Below are 13823 nucleotides of genomic sequence, written 5' to 3'. Positions count from 1 at the left end.
TAATTACAGAGCGGCCGCAACCAAGGCACACTGTCAATGATAGTTTTAAGGCCGACAGCTTAACAACCTCAGGAATTGTGGCACTGTTGGTTTTGGTGATGCTGTGTCATTTCCTCCTCTGAAGAGCCAGGTTTTTTGATGTGTTTGGGATATGTACATGTTCCAGCTCCACTGAACTGACAAAATTAAAAAGTAAAACAAAAAATAACATTATGGTGCTATCATGTGTACCAAATTGTGATTTGCCAAGTCAAGGGGCAATTGTGCCAATTTTAAAGTCCTAAAAATAGTGTGAGCTTTCAAACTATTTTTAGGACTTTAAAATGCCTGGAAATGGCCTCTTTTTGAAGTCGGTTTACAAGAGAATTCCTTTTTTTTTTGTGACAGTTTTAGTTGCTTTAAAGGACGTGTCTCCTGTTCACAGAGAATGTGCCCCTTGCCTCCACTGTGCTGTGGCAGTGATACTTTTCTTTCCCATGTTAATGTGACCTAATTTGAGTTTAGTCTATTCCCTCTCAGCACTGTCAAAAGGTCCCTTCGTATTTGGGTGTGATGTCCCTCTGTGTGTAGTTTCTGGGATGGGGGAGATGGATGTTTGCCCTCCTTTTTTGGCTGGTGACTCACTGGTTTTGGCTAGGATGAGTGAACACACCTTATCACCAGTTGAGTCACTGTACATCTAACAATGGTAAGCCTGGCACAGTTCCTTTTCATGGCCACAAAGGGAGCCATTAAGGCTTAAATGCATCCGGATTCAAGTCGCCCCCTTAACGTGAGAGAGTGCGCCTGGCTGTGTCGTGTGAGTGCTCTTACATAAGGTTTCTTCATTTGGCCCGGCGTCAAAAGAGCTATTGGCTGAAGAACAGCTTCACTGCTTCTACTCTTAGACAGAGGTGGGTAGAGTAGCCAAAAATTGTACTCAAGTAAAAGTACTGTTACTTCAGAATAATATGACTCAAGTAAAAGTAAAAAGTAACCATTCAAATAATTACTTGAGTAAGAGTAAAAAAGTACTCGGTGAAAAAACTACTCAAGTACTGAGTAACGTCTGATTTATTTCTTTAGGCAAATTATAGTTCATCCAATCAATAAAATAAATAAAAATGAATTAATTACAAAATAGCTTACATTAAAAATAATCCAAGTAAATTCAAGTACTATAATAAAATAAAATACATAAAATAATAATACATAAAAATAAGCACAAGTAACACAAATTTCCAAACCTACTTTTTTTTACCAGGCTCTGCAGGCAGAACTAGAACAAGGTAATGGAGCTGCTGTTTGGCACTTTTACTAAGGTAAACATGCTTTCATTATGAGGCCAGATGCCTGTACTATGAAGCAAGATTTGGGGTTAACGAGCTAACTTCAGGTTCAACCCAGGGTTTTCTTTATCACGAGGTGGATCACTTGATACCGGGTTCAATCGCCGTGGTAACTCATGCTGGACGCCTAACCTGGTCGGGAGCAGGTTATGTTGGAGATCAGAGATCAACCGGTGTAAAAGCACCGCCTACTGACCAATCAATAGGCCTACTCGATTGATAACGGAATCACCGTTCTTATAGAAGATCAGGCAGAGAGAGAGAGAGAGAGAGAGAGAGAGAGAGAGAGAGAGAGAGAGAGAGAGAGAGAGAGAGAGAGAGAGAGAGAGAGAGAGAGAGAGAGAGAGACGGGGGAAGAGTGCGCTCATAAAAGTTAAAACATATAGAGACCGACAACGCCGTAAACATTCCCTGATGGGTATATTTATGAAATATATAGATTTGAATGGGAGGGAATTACATATAGGCTATTTCTCTGCTTCTTGAGCCAATGCGCACAGCGGTTTGAATTATGTTTTTTATATTTTTCATTTGCTCTCACGATCGCTTCCACTGGCAGGATTGCAACTGAAATAATAGGCTAATTACGGCAGTTTATGGAAAGCACAAGTGTAATTATGGTCAGATCTTGGTCCTGACTGATGGAGAAGTGATATTGTGTTGATTTACGCATCAGCGTCGCCTATTTTTTGTTGCCAGCTGACGAGACTGCACAACTACGTTTGATTGGTGAACAGTCACGTACGTGGTAGAGCCTTTGGCGGAAGTCTTTCTCTCTCTCTCTCTCTCTCTCTCTCTCTCTCTCTCTCTCTCTCTCTCTCTCTCTCTCTCTCTCTCTTTCTTTCTCTTTCAAAATAAAACATTAAAATGAGGCGTACGCGGGGGAATACAAACAATGACGCGTAGAATACCAAAGAGGTAAAAAGAAAAGTAACGAGCTCATTGTAGCCCAATGTAGCGGAGTAAGAGTACAGTTTCTTCCTCACAAATCTACTCAAGTAAAAGTAAAAAGTATAGTGATTTAAAACTACTCCTAGAAGTATAATTTTTTCAAAAACTTGGGCTACTCAAGTAAATGTAACGGAGTAAATGTAACTCGTTACTACCCACCTCTGCTCTTAGAAAACTGAACACATCCACTAATGTTCTCAAAGTAAAGGTGCTCCAGACTCTCTGCTGTCTGTCCTCTGTTTACTCAACCTGATGAACCATTGTGTGATACAATAGGAAACTCACAGAGAGGAACAAAAACAATCAGAGCAAAGCCCGCAATCCTTCCGGTTCCTATCACGTCAATCCTTTCAGTCCATCAATCTTGCCCTCAATTCCACCAAACAGCTTTCTGCACTTTTAACTTCAAACTTGTCTTCACACAGCTCAGCTTCAGGCCTCACCCTTACAGTCTGGGTCAAAGAGAACTGAAAACAATATTAGTTAGGTATTAACTCATGTACATCTCAGTAAGTGAGGAAAAAAAAAGGATCAGTCAGAAGTGTATCTGCCTAACAAAAAAACAACAACAAATCTGAAGTGACGGGCCACAGGCTCTTTTCTCGGTGGAAGCCATTTATCTGGTTTTGGGTCTTTGTTGTTGTGCTACACAATAGTTGCCTTGTTTGAATAATAGAGGCCTTCACCTGCATTGCATGAATTAAGAAGACCTGGCAGGTGTGGCAAAGTTCACTTACAGATGGGGTTTTCAGAAAACCTGCTATCATCATACGATCACATTATGGTTCCTCAAAGACCATTGTGTTGTACTTGATGGCATGCTTTAGACATTTAGGGAAGAAAGCTGGAAAAATGCTCTGTGGAACTAATGGTGCGTTCTTTTTGTCTTTTAATCGCGACTAGTAGCTCGAGTGTGACGTCCCATCCGTGTCGAAGAACTAATAACCGCGGGTAGGCTACTGCTCTGCTTTCTGCTGAAGTCGGCCATTGTTGTCATATAGCCACCGAGCGTCTCTAGCCAATTTCAGCTGCACAAGCTACAAAATAACTAATTGGGCAGTATTTAACTCATAATAAGACTAGCGACATGCCTATAGGTAGCAGTATACAGTGCTATGTGTACGATTTCTTCATTTGGTTACAACAAAGACAAAAGTGCTTGAAATTGTAGAAAACCACAATGTTTACTACGTGTGATGCACGACGTAGTCATATTTGAAAGTGAACTCGGGGTCCTCTGAGTTCAGACGAATTCGGAAGAAGAATTCGCAACTTCTGGTTCGTAACTCCAGAAAACGACTCGTAGATCGACGTTCGACAAAAAGAACGCACCATAACTGCTTGTCTTCTTCCAGGTTTGGACAAATCTTAAAGGGAGCCATGGAAAGATTAGAAATGGCAGGAAAAGAGCACTGAATTTTTAAAGGTAGGGACTTTAAATTTCCCCCTTTTTCTTGCTAATGCTTGTGCAACAATTATACTGTAACAAGTAAAAGAAATGGTAGCCTTAACAAATTTTTATTCTCACATTATCATTGTAAAAATGAATTTTCTCCAACCACATCTCACCACACTCAGCAGCTATTTAAAGTGTAAGCGGCTGCTCCCAATTACCTCCTCCCCATGCTAAACCAGAAGCTCAGGCCACGCAAACGGAGGCCTCCCTACTGGACTTTTATCTGTTTGTTTTCATATTTCCCTTCCCGCAGTCAGCCCTCCTCCCTTGTGCTCTTACTGTTTCTGCCTTAGCCAAGGCTTATTGTGTTTTCCTCCAGCTGACCTTGGTTACATAAACTAAGGCCTGATCCCTCCTCCTCCCTGTCCCACTGCTTTGCCTGGCTCCTATCCTCTGTGCGCTCCTACAAAGCCCAGTGTTTTGATTACATTGTGAAATTGGAGCCAGGACTATTTATTCCCAGGCTGGGGTAGCGCGTAGGAACTGGTTGGAGGATAAGCCAGAGAGGGGAAAGCCAGGAAGCTTCTGTGGTTGAATCAGGCGGATGGTGTTGGTGGGTGAACTGTTTTTGTCTTCTCATAACCTCTCTTGGGCCATGCATCCAGCCAGCTGTTTCAAATGAGCAGAACGCCCAGGGTCGCATCTTCCTGTCAGCAGTTTCTGTGCATAACCCAAACCCCATCATTCAGCTTGGGTCATTACAGGGTGGCAGATTGGCTGAGTGCTTTGAGATACCTTCCAACTGTCCTATAGCTGGAGGACCGAGGCTCAGGCCCTTTTTGGGCATACACCCTTCTGAAGTGTCATTAAGACTGACACCAAATCTTCGCACCCTGAGCTTTATTGGCCATTATTAGCAGCCTTGATGATAACAGTGGCTGAATAATCATATTCACAATGGTGGCAAGGTGCCCACAGACTGCTGAACCAAATAAGTTTGGAATTTAATGGAATTTTTTAGGGCTGCAGCTATCAATTCTTTTTGTAATCGATTAATCTAGTACTTTATTGATCGATTAATCGGATAATTTTTTTTTGCGTTTTTTAAACAACCCAAACTAGGGGGAAAAAGCAACATTTTTGGAAAAAAAGCAACATTTGTATTGCCTACATTGCTTACAATATCATCTCTCAAAAAAACTAAACATATTAAGTGCATTTAAGTGCCATATTACATTGTTTTTTCAAATGATATCAACCTCAAACTAAGGCATACATTAAATATACATAAACATTACATTAAGTTGTGCAACTTAACTTTCAGAACTACAAGTTTCAACCTGAGACTGATCTGTATATACAGTAGGCCTATATGAAAAAATTTGTTAGTTGTAATCAGTCCTTCACTGACCAATCAGCATTCATTAGCAGAATGCTAGCACGTTATGGGCAACAACGACTCAACCTGTAAGAAATCAAAAGGAGAAAAGTACTGTCAATGGCAATTAGGTGAAAGAAACAAATTTAGCCGTCTAGCTCCATAGAGTCCCATTCATTTTGCACTCGCCTGCGATCACCCCCAGTGGAACTCTGGTGGAACTGCAACCAAATTCTGTACAATGGGGCTAAATAGGGAGTGAAAAGGCTCCCCGTAGACCGGCTCTGGAGTTCCGTAACACTTAAGAGTAGAAAAAACTGTTGAAACTGGAGCGTTCAGAACATTTGGAAATCTCTAAAATAATCCTTCATAATAATTATAGCAGTTGGCATGATGCACAGTGGCAATTATAGTAACAATAAATATAATAGAACTATGACTAGAAATAATAGTAGTAGCAGTGCGGGGCGTCGAGTAGGACCACAGCAGCAGCTGCAAAAAATTATCCAGGTGCCACCACAATCCATAGCTGTGTTTGTTCAGTTTGCCTAAAGACACACATGCACCCTCCTCTTCTCTGTGTCACTTCTGTCTTTAACCAGCTCATACAAACACATACACAGTGTTCTCTTAACACACACACACACACACACACACACACACACACACACACACACACACACACACACACCTCATTTGCTTTAACAGGTCATACATTGACCTTGTGTTAAATGCTAAACATTTAAATATACAAGCCCTCATTCTTGCCTACACACACATTTTCATACTTGTAATTTTGAGTTAGGTTAGTTTGGGAATAGGGTGAAGTTAAGTCATGCCTGTTTCTCTCATCATTAGTGAATTACTGGTGAATGAAATCGTGACACACAGAGACACACACAAACTTGAACACACATCGCTAAGGCCAACCGGAGATGAGCTGCCGAGCATAAAAATTACAGGGAAATGATCAGCCAGGGTACACAGGAAAGTGTGTGTGTGTGTGTGTGTGTGTGTGTGTGTGTGTGTGTGTGTGTGTGTGTGTGTGTGTGTGTGTGTGTGTGGTGTGTTGTGTGTGTGTGTTGGTGTGTGTGTGTGTGTGTGTGTGTGTGCGCGCACCACTGAGGGTCTCATACTTAAAACTATTATACTAGGTGTCATTTTAAAATATATGTTTTGGTTTGGATTAGCTGTTTCTGCACAGAAATGATTTCAAAATTCCCTGTGTATTAACAGGGCATGAACACTATTGTATACTGTATGCCCTGTTGCCCTATTGGTAAACTAGACAATTGCTGTTGTCATTGTAAACAGGAAATGGAGGTAACTAGCACGCCATAAATAATCAAAACCAAACTATTTGAGAGGTAATGAGCAAGCATTTTGGATTTGAAAGACTGGAAAATTGTCGATAAAGTTAGGGCTGTTTGTATCTGCCTTACAAAAACACAACAACAAATCTGAAGTCACGGGCTTCAGGCTCTTTTCTCGGTGGAAGCCATTTATCTGGTTTTGGGTCTTTGTTGTTGTGCTACACAATAGTTGCCTTGTTTGAATAATAGAGGCCTTCACCTGCATTGCATGAATTAAGAAGACCTGGCAGGTGTGGCAAAGTTCACTTACAGATGGGGTTTTCAGAAAACCTGCTATCATCATACGATCACATTATGGTTCCTCAAAGACCATTGTGTTGTACTTGATGGCATGCTTTAGACATTTAGGGAAGAAAGCTGGAAAAATGCTCTGTGGAACTAATGGTGCGTTCTTTTTGTCTTTTAATCGCGACTAGTAGCTCGAGTGTGACGTCCCATCCGTGTCGAAGAACTAATAACCGCGGGTAGGCTACTGCTCTGCTTTCTGCTGAAGTCGGCCATTGTTGTCATATAGCCATCGAGCGTCTCTAGCCAATTTCAGCTGCACAAGCTACAAAATAACTAATTGGGCAGTATTTAACTCATAATAAGACTAGCGACATGCCTATAGGTAGCAGTATACAGTGCTATGTGTACGATTTCTTCATTTGGTTACAACAAAGACAAAAGTGCTTGAAATTGTAGAAAACCACAATGTTTACTACGTGTGATGCACGACGTAGTCATATTTGAAAGTGAACTCGGGGTCCTCTGAGTTCAGACGAATTCGGAAGAAGCTGGATACTCCATACATTGACCTTGTGTTAAATGCTAAACATTTAAATATACAAGCCCTCATTCTTGCCTACACACACATTTTCATACTTGTGATTTTGAGTTAGGTTAGTTTGGGAATAGGGTGAAGTTAAGTCATGCCTGTTTCTCTCATCATTAGTGAATTACTGGTGAATGAAATCGTGACACACAGAGACACACACAAACTTGAACACACATCGCTAAGGCCAACCGGAGATGAGCTGCCGAGCATAAAAATTACAGGGAAATGATCAGCCAGGGTACACAGGAAAGTGTGTGTGTGTGTGTGTGTGTGTGTGTGTGTGTGTGTGTGTGTGTGTGTGTGTGTGTGTGTGTGTGTGTGTGTGTGTGTGTGTGTGTGTGTGTGTGTGTGTGTGTGTGTGTGTGTGTGTGTGTGTGTGTGCGCACCACTGAGGGTCTCATACTTAAAACTATTATACTAGGTGTCATTTTAAAATATATGTTTTGGTTTGGATTAGCTGTTTCTGCACACAAAGATTAATAGATTACGGTGTTAAGGAAAAGGGTGACTATAAGACTGAAACCAACTCTGATTTAGGAAAAGAATACACAAACCAGGGTGGGACTTGCAAATGGATCTTCTGTTTGGCTTCATCCAGGCATGATTAATTTTATTATTGGCAGTCTGGTAGCAGACCAGGGTTCATCATTGTAACTGTGCTGTTTCTGAGGCACAGGGCTGGTTCTCATTCAAAAGTTCCGTGTTCAGTGTTGTCTTAAAGGGCAACTTTCAATCTTTCAACCATGTTTTAGTGTTTAAGTGACTGATGGGACTGATCTCTGAAGTTGGTCCAGTATAAAGCAAGATCACTGTAATGTAAGTTATTGGGCAATTGCGCACCTTCAATTTATGCCCACAAAAGTGCTTGTTTTACCACTGACAGGCTCAGGTTATTGTTTCATGTGTCTGACAACATTATGGAAAGGATCTCTACAGAGATAGACCTTTTTTTTAAGACTAAGATCCTTTTTTTTTTTTTTACATCCCCAAAATTGCTATCGCAAAACCCACCAGACTCCCTTTAAATAAACAGTAACAGCACATTTTGTAGGATTACATGCAGGCCAGTTCGTGGCTGACGGTTCCAGCGTTCTGGCTCAGTACTGGACCAATTTCAAAGAGTTTTGTTCACATTAAAGGTGCAGTAGGTAAGCCTTATAAAACTAACTTTGTCATATTTGCTAAAACTGGCCCTATGTTCGAATAAAACTACATGAAGCAGGTAATTTAAAAAAACTCTGGCTCCTCTGGCACCACCTACAGCCTGTAGTGCGATTTGCAAAAATCCACAGCTCCCTGTTCAGATGCACTAATCAAGGCCAGGGGAGGGAGTGTCTAACGGTGTGTCAGTCACTGCTCATGCACACACATTAATACTCCCTTGTGGGGAGAGGGGATTAGGAGACCATTTTGGGCTTTAGCAGAAATGGGAGAGGGACTGAGAAGTTGTTGATGTTGAAATTTTTGGCTAAGTGACCAATCCTACCTACAGCACCTTTTAATGCATGGGAAAATAGGGTCTAGGGTGAAGAGAAAAAATTACCCTTTAACACGGACAACAGTACAAGAGTTGTGCCTAAATAAACTACAGATTAAAATGAAAAAAGTAGGATTGAAATCTGTAAATATCTGAAACAGTCTGAGCAAGCATTGAGTACTAACTGGGTACTTTTTTATTGTTAACAGATTTTTATTTTGTTTTAAAACAAAACATACAGAACACATACTCAAGAATCGCCTTTTAAAAATTGTCGCAAAAAAATCATGATACATACTTACCGATACATACCCCATCCCTATTTTTTTTTACCTTCATAGTGTTTAAAACTTTCTTGTGGCAGCGATAGAAGAAGAAAAGACTGTTGATGATCTAATCCCAAGGGGAAATCACACTTTTAAACTAATGTAACCACAAACATGCACAAACAGGACCTTATGCATGCATTAAGCGGAGAGATGCCAGAATAAGGGGGCTGCCCATTAAAGGTGTCCCGAGCAGTTGGGGGGTTGGTGCCTTGCTCAACGGCACCTTAGCAGTGCCCAGAAGGTAAACTGGGAAAGAGGCAGTGATGTTTCCCATTTACTGTACCGGACATCTTAAAATGGACTGACGAGTCTGATCACTGGTTATGTGATTATCCATCACAGGGTGAAGTTGGATTTCTCCAAAAGTTGAATCGGTCTCAACTTTTTGCCGCAGGCATTAAAAAAAAAAAATGGAAAGACCTGCGTTATTGCCGGACTGTCTGATGACCGACACAGTGTGTGTGAATGCATGCTTAGCCAGCCAGTGGCTCACTAGAGCATCGGCATTATGCACAGCCGTAGCATGTTTGCCTTTATCAAATTGCCTGAAAATGACACCAGGCTGCTGCAGTATAACAATACAGACCTCTACACACACAAGGCTGCTTTCTTGTAACTCAACATTTCTCCGTTCTTGGCTGAGCTGGACGACAGTGTGTAATATACATAAATTAGCCAGCAGCTAGTGAAAATTTTAGCTAGCGGCTTAATACTGACAAAACACCACAGTGAATCACAGCCTGAATGCACGTTTAAAATAAAGAAGAAAAAAAGAAAATATATATTTGAATCTCTTAAATAACATTATGTATACGCACATAGCTGCCTCCTCAAAACATAACTACATTGTGGGGCTAGAGATGCCATGTGGTGACCACAGGACTTTGGGAATGGCCTTCAGGCTGCACCAAGAGTATCTCTCAGAACCAATGGTCTGGCCTGCTCAGGCCTCAGCAGGGAGGGATGGATAGGGGGCTGCAGATTAATGTGTTTTTAAACGTATCAGACATCTTAGTTAACATTAGGGGGTTTCATAAAGAACCTGGGGTGATACCAAATAAACCTGCTTAAATGAGCCCATACTGCGCCCACAGATTAACTTAAGTCACAGGCTTCATCAGGGGACTCTGCATAACTGCTTGGTATGTTTGGCCTGGAGGTTAGGTTTGTCAATTGTGTTTACTCTGTAAAGGTATATTTGGTGTTGTTTGTTGAGTCACTTTCACACAGACTTTAAAGCAATGGGTCTAGAAATCAGATCAGCATGAGACAGATTCGCTGCTCTGTGAGGTGTGTCTGCTGCACCAAATTAAACAGACACAACAAAAAAGTCCTCTCACACTGATGTTAAATGCTGCTGCCAGCAAATGTCAGTTTACTGTCAGTGTCAGTGTTACTCAAAGCAAGATGAGACTTGCTGATGATGATGGCCCATGTCTCATTCCAGTGCAAGTCTCCTCCTTTCCTGTTGTGAAGAGGGTGTTGGAAGAGGCTTTCTTTGCTTTTGCTAAGATCCTGAAGCATGGTGGAAGTGATTTTTATATATTTTCATCATCCATCCACCTTATTAATTAATGCTTTGCTCAGTTTGTTTTGGAAGATCAGAATGCAGCAGAGGTTGACATTGTTGTTAACTCCAATTATGGAAATGTTCTATTATTTGTTAAAATTATTTCTAGTAAAATTCTTCATCAAAAACTTTTTTAAATAACCTGAAAAGATAATTAATCTGCATTATGTCCATTTAAGCCAAGTCACATCTTGTAAAATGGTGCTGCTAGTTGCAACATCAGTAGTCCTCTCTCTACTTTGTGGATTAATGAATGCTGCTGTCAGGCTCCTAGTGGAAATGTTTTCAGCAGTGGACATTGCAGGGTGTGGTGTGACTATTGCAAACTGTTCGGTAGCCACATAGAAAAGTGGTGCTGTGACCCAGACCACTTCCTACTGAGACTCTTTCTTCCATACTCCGTTTGAGTCTAAGGCTCTATAGGTAGCTCTGTGTGTATTTTAGAACATTAGTATTTTGAAAGTATTCTCATCTCATGTCATAAACCACTGAGAGTGAATCTTGTGTTTTGGATATTATCATACCGTCAGTGATTTCTCTGCGTTTTTGTTTCGGCGCTCTGCGTAGATCTGACCCCTGCCCGCCTGCTCTTATCCCCAGCTCTCTGGAGCTCTGTGCGCTGCAGGCTGATCCATGGCTGTAGTGGTCAAAGGAGCGGCTGTTAAATGATGGATAACACGTTTAATTTCCTATACATTCTTAACAATTAAAAAACCTGGGGCGGCGGGGTAGCTCACCTGATAGAGCATGCGTCCCATGTACATAGGCTCAGTCCTCTGCGCAGCGCCCATGGGTTCAAATCCGACCTGCGGCCATTTGCTGCATGTTATTCCTCCTCTCTCTCCCCTTTCATGCCTAAACTTTCCTATCCAATAAAGGCCTAAAATGCCCAAAACATAATCATAAAAACAAAACAAAAAAACGTGATCTAGTTATGTAAAGGTTTTTTATGAAGCAGCAAAATCAGGAATTGTTGGTCTTCATTAACCGTGACGGTAACACTTTGCTTGATGGTATCTACATAAGAGTGACATGACAGTCATGAGACATGAACCCTAACCCTAACCATGCATAGTCACTTACAACAAGCAGTGAAATTAATTTCTGACTCCACTCCAACTGTGCTATCACATAACTAATAGCATAATAAGTTAAGTTATAGAATTAAAGTTAAGTTTAAAACATGAATAAATAAGAAGCTAGAGATAAAAGATATACCACCCAGACTACCCCTACTCATAAATATAATAAAACCTTGTACTACTAAAGTGCTCACTAAAAGGAGATCCAGGACTTAAAGTGCAAGGTGCATTTTGCAGTTCATGAGGGAGGTGCATGTCATGTTTTGATTCAGGAGCCTAACCGCTTGTGGATTAAAAACTCTTCCTGAGTCTTTCTGTATTAGCCATGATGCTCCTGAATCGCTTGCCTGATTTCAGCAGCTGAAATAGGCAGCTGCCAGGGTCTTGACAGCCCTACTCCAACATCCCTTCTGATGGAGTTCGTCCAGGGATGGGAGAGCTGAACCGCAACAACGCTCAGCAGCACGTATCACTCTTTGGAAGGGCCTTCCTGTCCTTCTTACAGCTGTTGTCATACCACGCTGCCATACTCTGCGTCAGGATACTCTCCACAGTGGCAGAGTAAAATGATCTTAAAATGGCTGCAGAGGCTCCAAACTTCCTCAGCTGCCTTAGATGGTACAGGCACTGATTAGCTTTCCTGGCCATAGTCTGGGTGTGAGCAGACCAAGTAAGGTCCTCAGAGATGGTGACACACAGATATTTAAAACCGCTCACACGTTCTACTGGGGCCCCGTTGATGTTGAGGTGGGCATAGGAGTGCTGACCCCTCCTGAAATCCACCACAAGCTCCTTTGTTTTGCCTATGTTAAGCATGGAGGCAGTTAGTCTGGCACCATGATGCCAGACTCTCTACCTCCTCCCTGTAGGCTGTCTAATTATTCTTGGAGATGGACCCCAGCACTACTGTATCATCTGCAAATTTTATGATGGAGTTGGAGCTGTGCATGGCTGCACAGTCATACGTGTACAGGGAGTACAGCAGTGGCCACACACACATCTCATTTAGGGAGATGTGTTCACCGATTTTCACAGCCTGGGATCTGCCTGTGAGGAAGTCCGAGACCAATGCACATGGACCACTGCTCAGACCCAAGTCACCCAGCTTGTAAAACAGTCTCGAAGGGGATATTGTATTAAAAGCTGAGCTGTAGTCAATGAACAGCAGTCTCATGTACAGTAGTTCCCATTCCTCTTGTCAACATGGCTGAGGGTGGAGTGCAACACAGAGACTTTTATAAACCTCTTTCTCTCTGGTCTCCAGCACAAGCATGAGTTGAGTGAACATGAGTTGAGAACATTTGAGGGGGGGAAAGGGGGCTTGCTGGGTCAGGCGCACTTTGACCGTACTCCAGAGGCCTAACTCGGGCAAGGCTCCGTGCGCTAAAACTTAGGCTATAAAGGAAACGTAAATCAGTGCGCCATGGTTTGGCTCGGCTCTGCCAAAAGTGCCACTGGAAAAAAAAAAACCGATACCATTCATCATTCATTCAGTTCAGAAAAAAAGTTGACCCTTTGCTTTGTTTGAGTTAGAAACTGAAACTTTACAATGATGTTCCAAACAGAAAATATGTTGCTCTCTATGGTTCGTGTGATGGAAGAGATCATGGTACATGAAAAGTATGGGGGATTAATAAATGGGACAGTCTGGTTAGCCCCTTGAGGAGATAAAATCAAAAACGGCAAATTGCAGTATTTCCCTCCAGATGTGACCATGTGGGATGTGCTGACATTTGTAATCTGTACTTAAGTAAGTTTAAGTCTATAAGTAGTGCATCAATTAGTGTGCTGTTGTGGGTCTGCCAGAAGGATGTGGTCATCTCAGAAAGTGGCTGCTAATCATAAATCCATTCCCAGGAGGACTGTAAATCACTCGCAGGCCATTTGTTCCCTGGGACTCAATGTTCCTGATGACAAAGAGTCAGAGTCCAGCTTTGTCAGACACACATTACTAGAGCAGGTATGTTGTAAAGAAGCTCACTGAGTCCTTGTCTGATGCCCTCTTTGTTTTAGTTTTTTTTTCCATTCAGGTAAACCTATAGAGTATTTTTCTTTTGTGTCTCCTTTGTTTGTCTGATGGTACATGAAACGCACATTAAACAAACAAGTTGATGTAATACTA

The 13823-nt window shown here is 41.7% G+C and overlaps 1 protein-coding gene across 3 annotated transcripts in view; it reads left to right on the top strand.

The window, feature by feature from the left end:
• The window catches only part of plxnb1b (plexin b1b), a 204034-nt gene that overhangs the window by 36886 nt on the left and 153325 nt on the right, over nucleotides 1-13823 (top strand). The window contains exon 2 of one of the 3 annotated variants that reach the window (XM_039797858.1): nucleotides 3635-3705. The exons of the other annotated variants lie outside the window; for them this stretch is intronic. The gene's annotated coding sequence lies outside the window, so the exon portion shown is untranslated. The remainder of the gene's footprint in view (nucleotides 1-3634; nucleotides 3706-13823) is intronic. 3 annotated transcript variants of the gene reach the window in all.

Source organism: Perca fluviatilis, chromosome 4 (genome assembly GCF_010015445.1).
Source record: "Perca fluviatilis chromosome 4, GENO_Pfluv_1.0, whole genome shotgun sequence".
Classification (NCBI taxonomy): Eukaryota; Metazoa; Chordata; class Actinopteri; order Perciformes; family Percidae; genus Perca; species Perca fluviatilis.
Note: the sequence above shows the minus strand (reverse complement) of the source record. Positions and strands in the feature narration are given on the sequence as shown.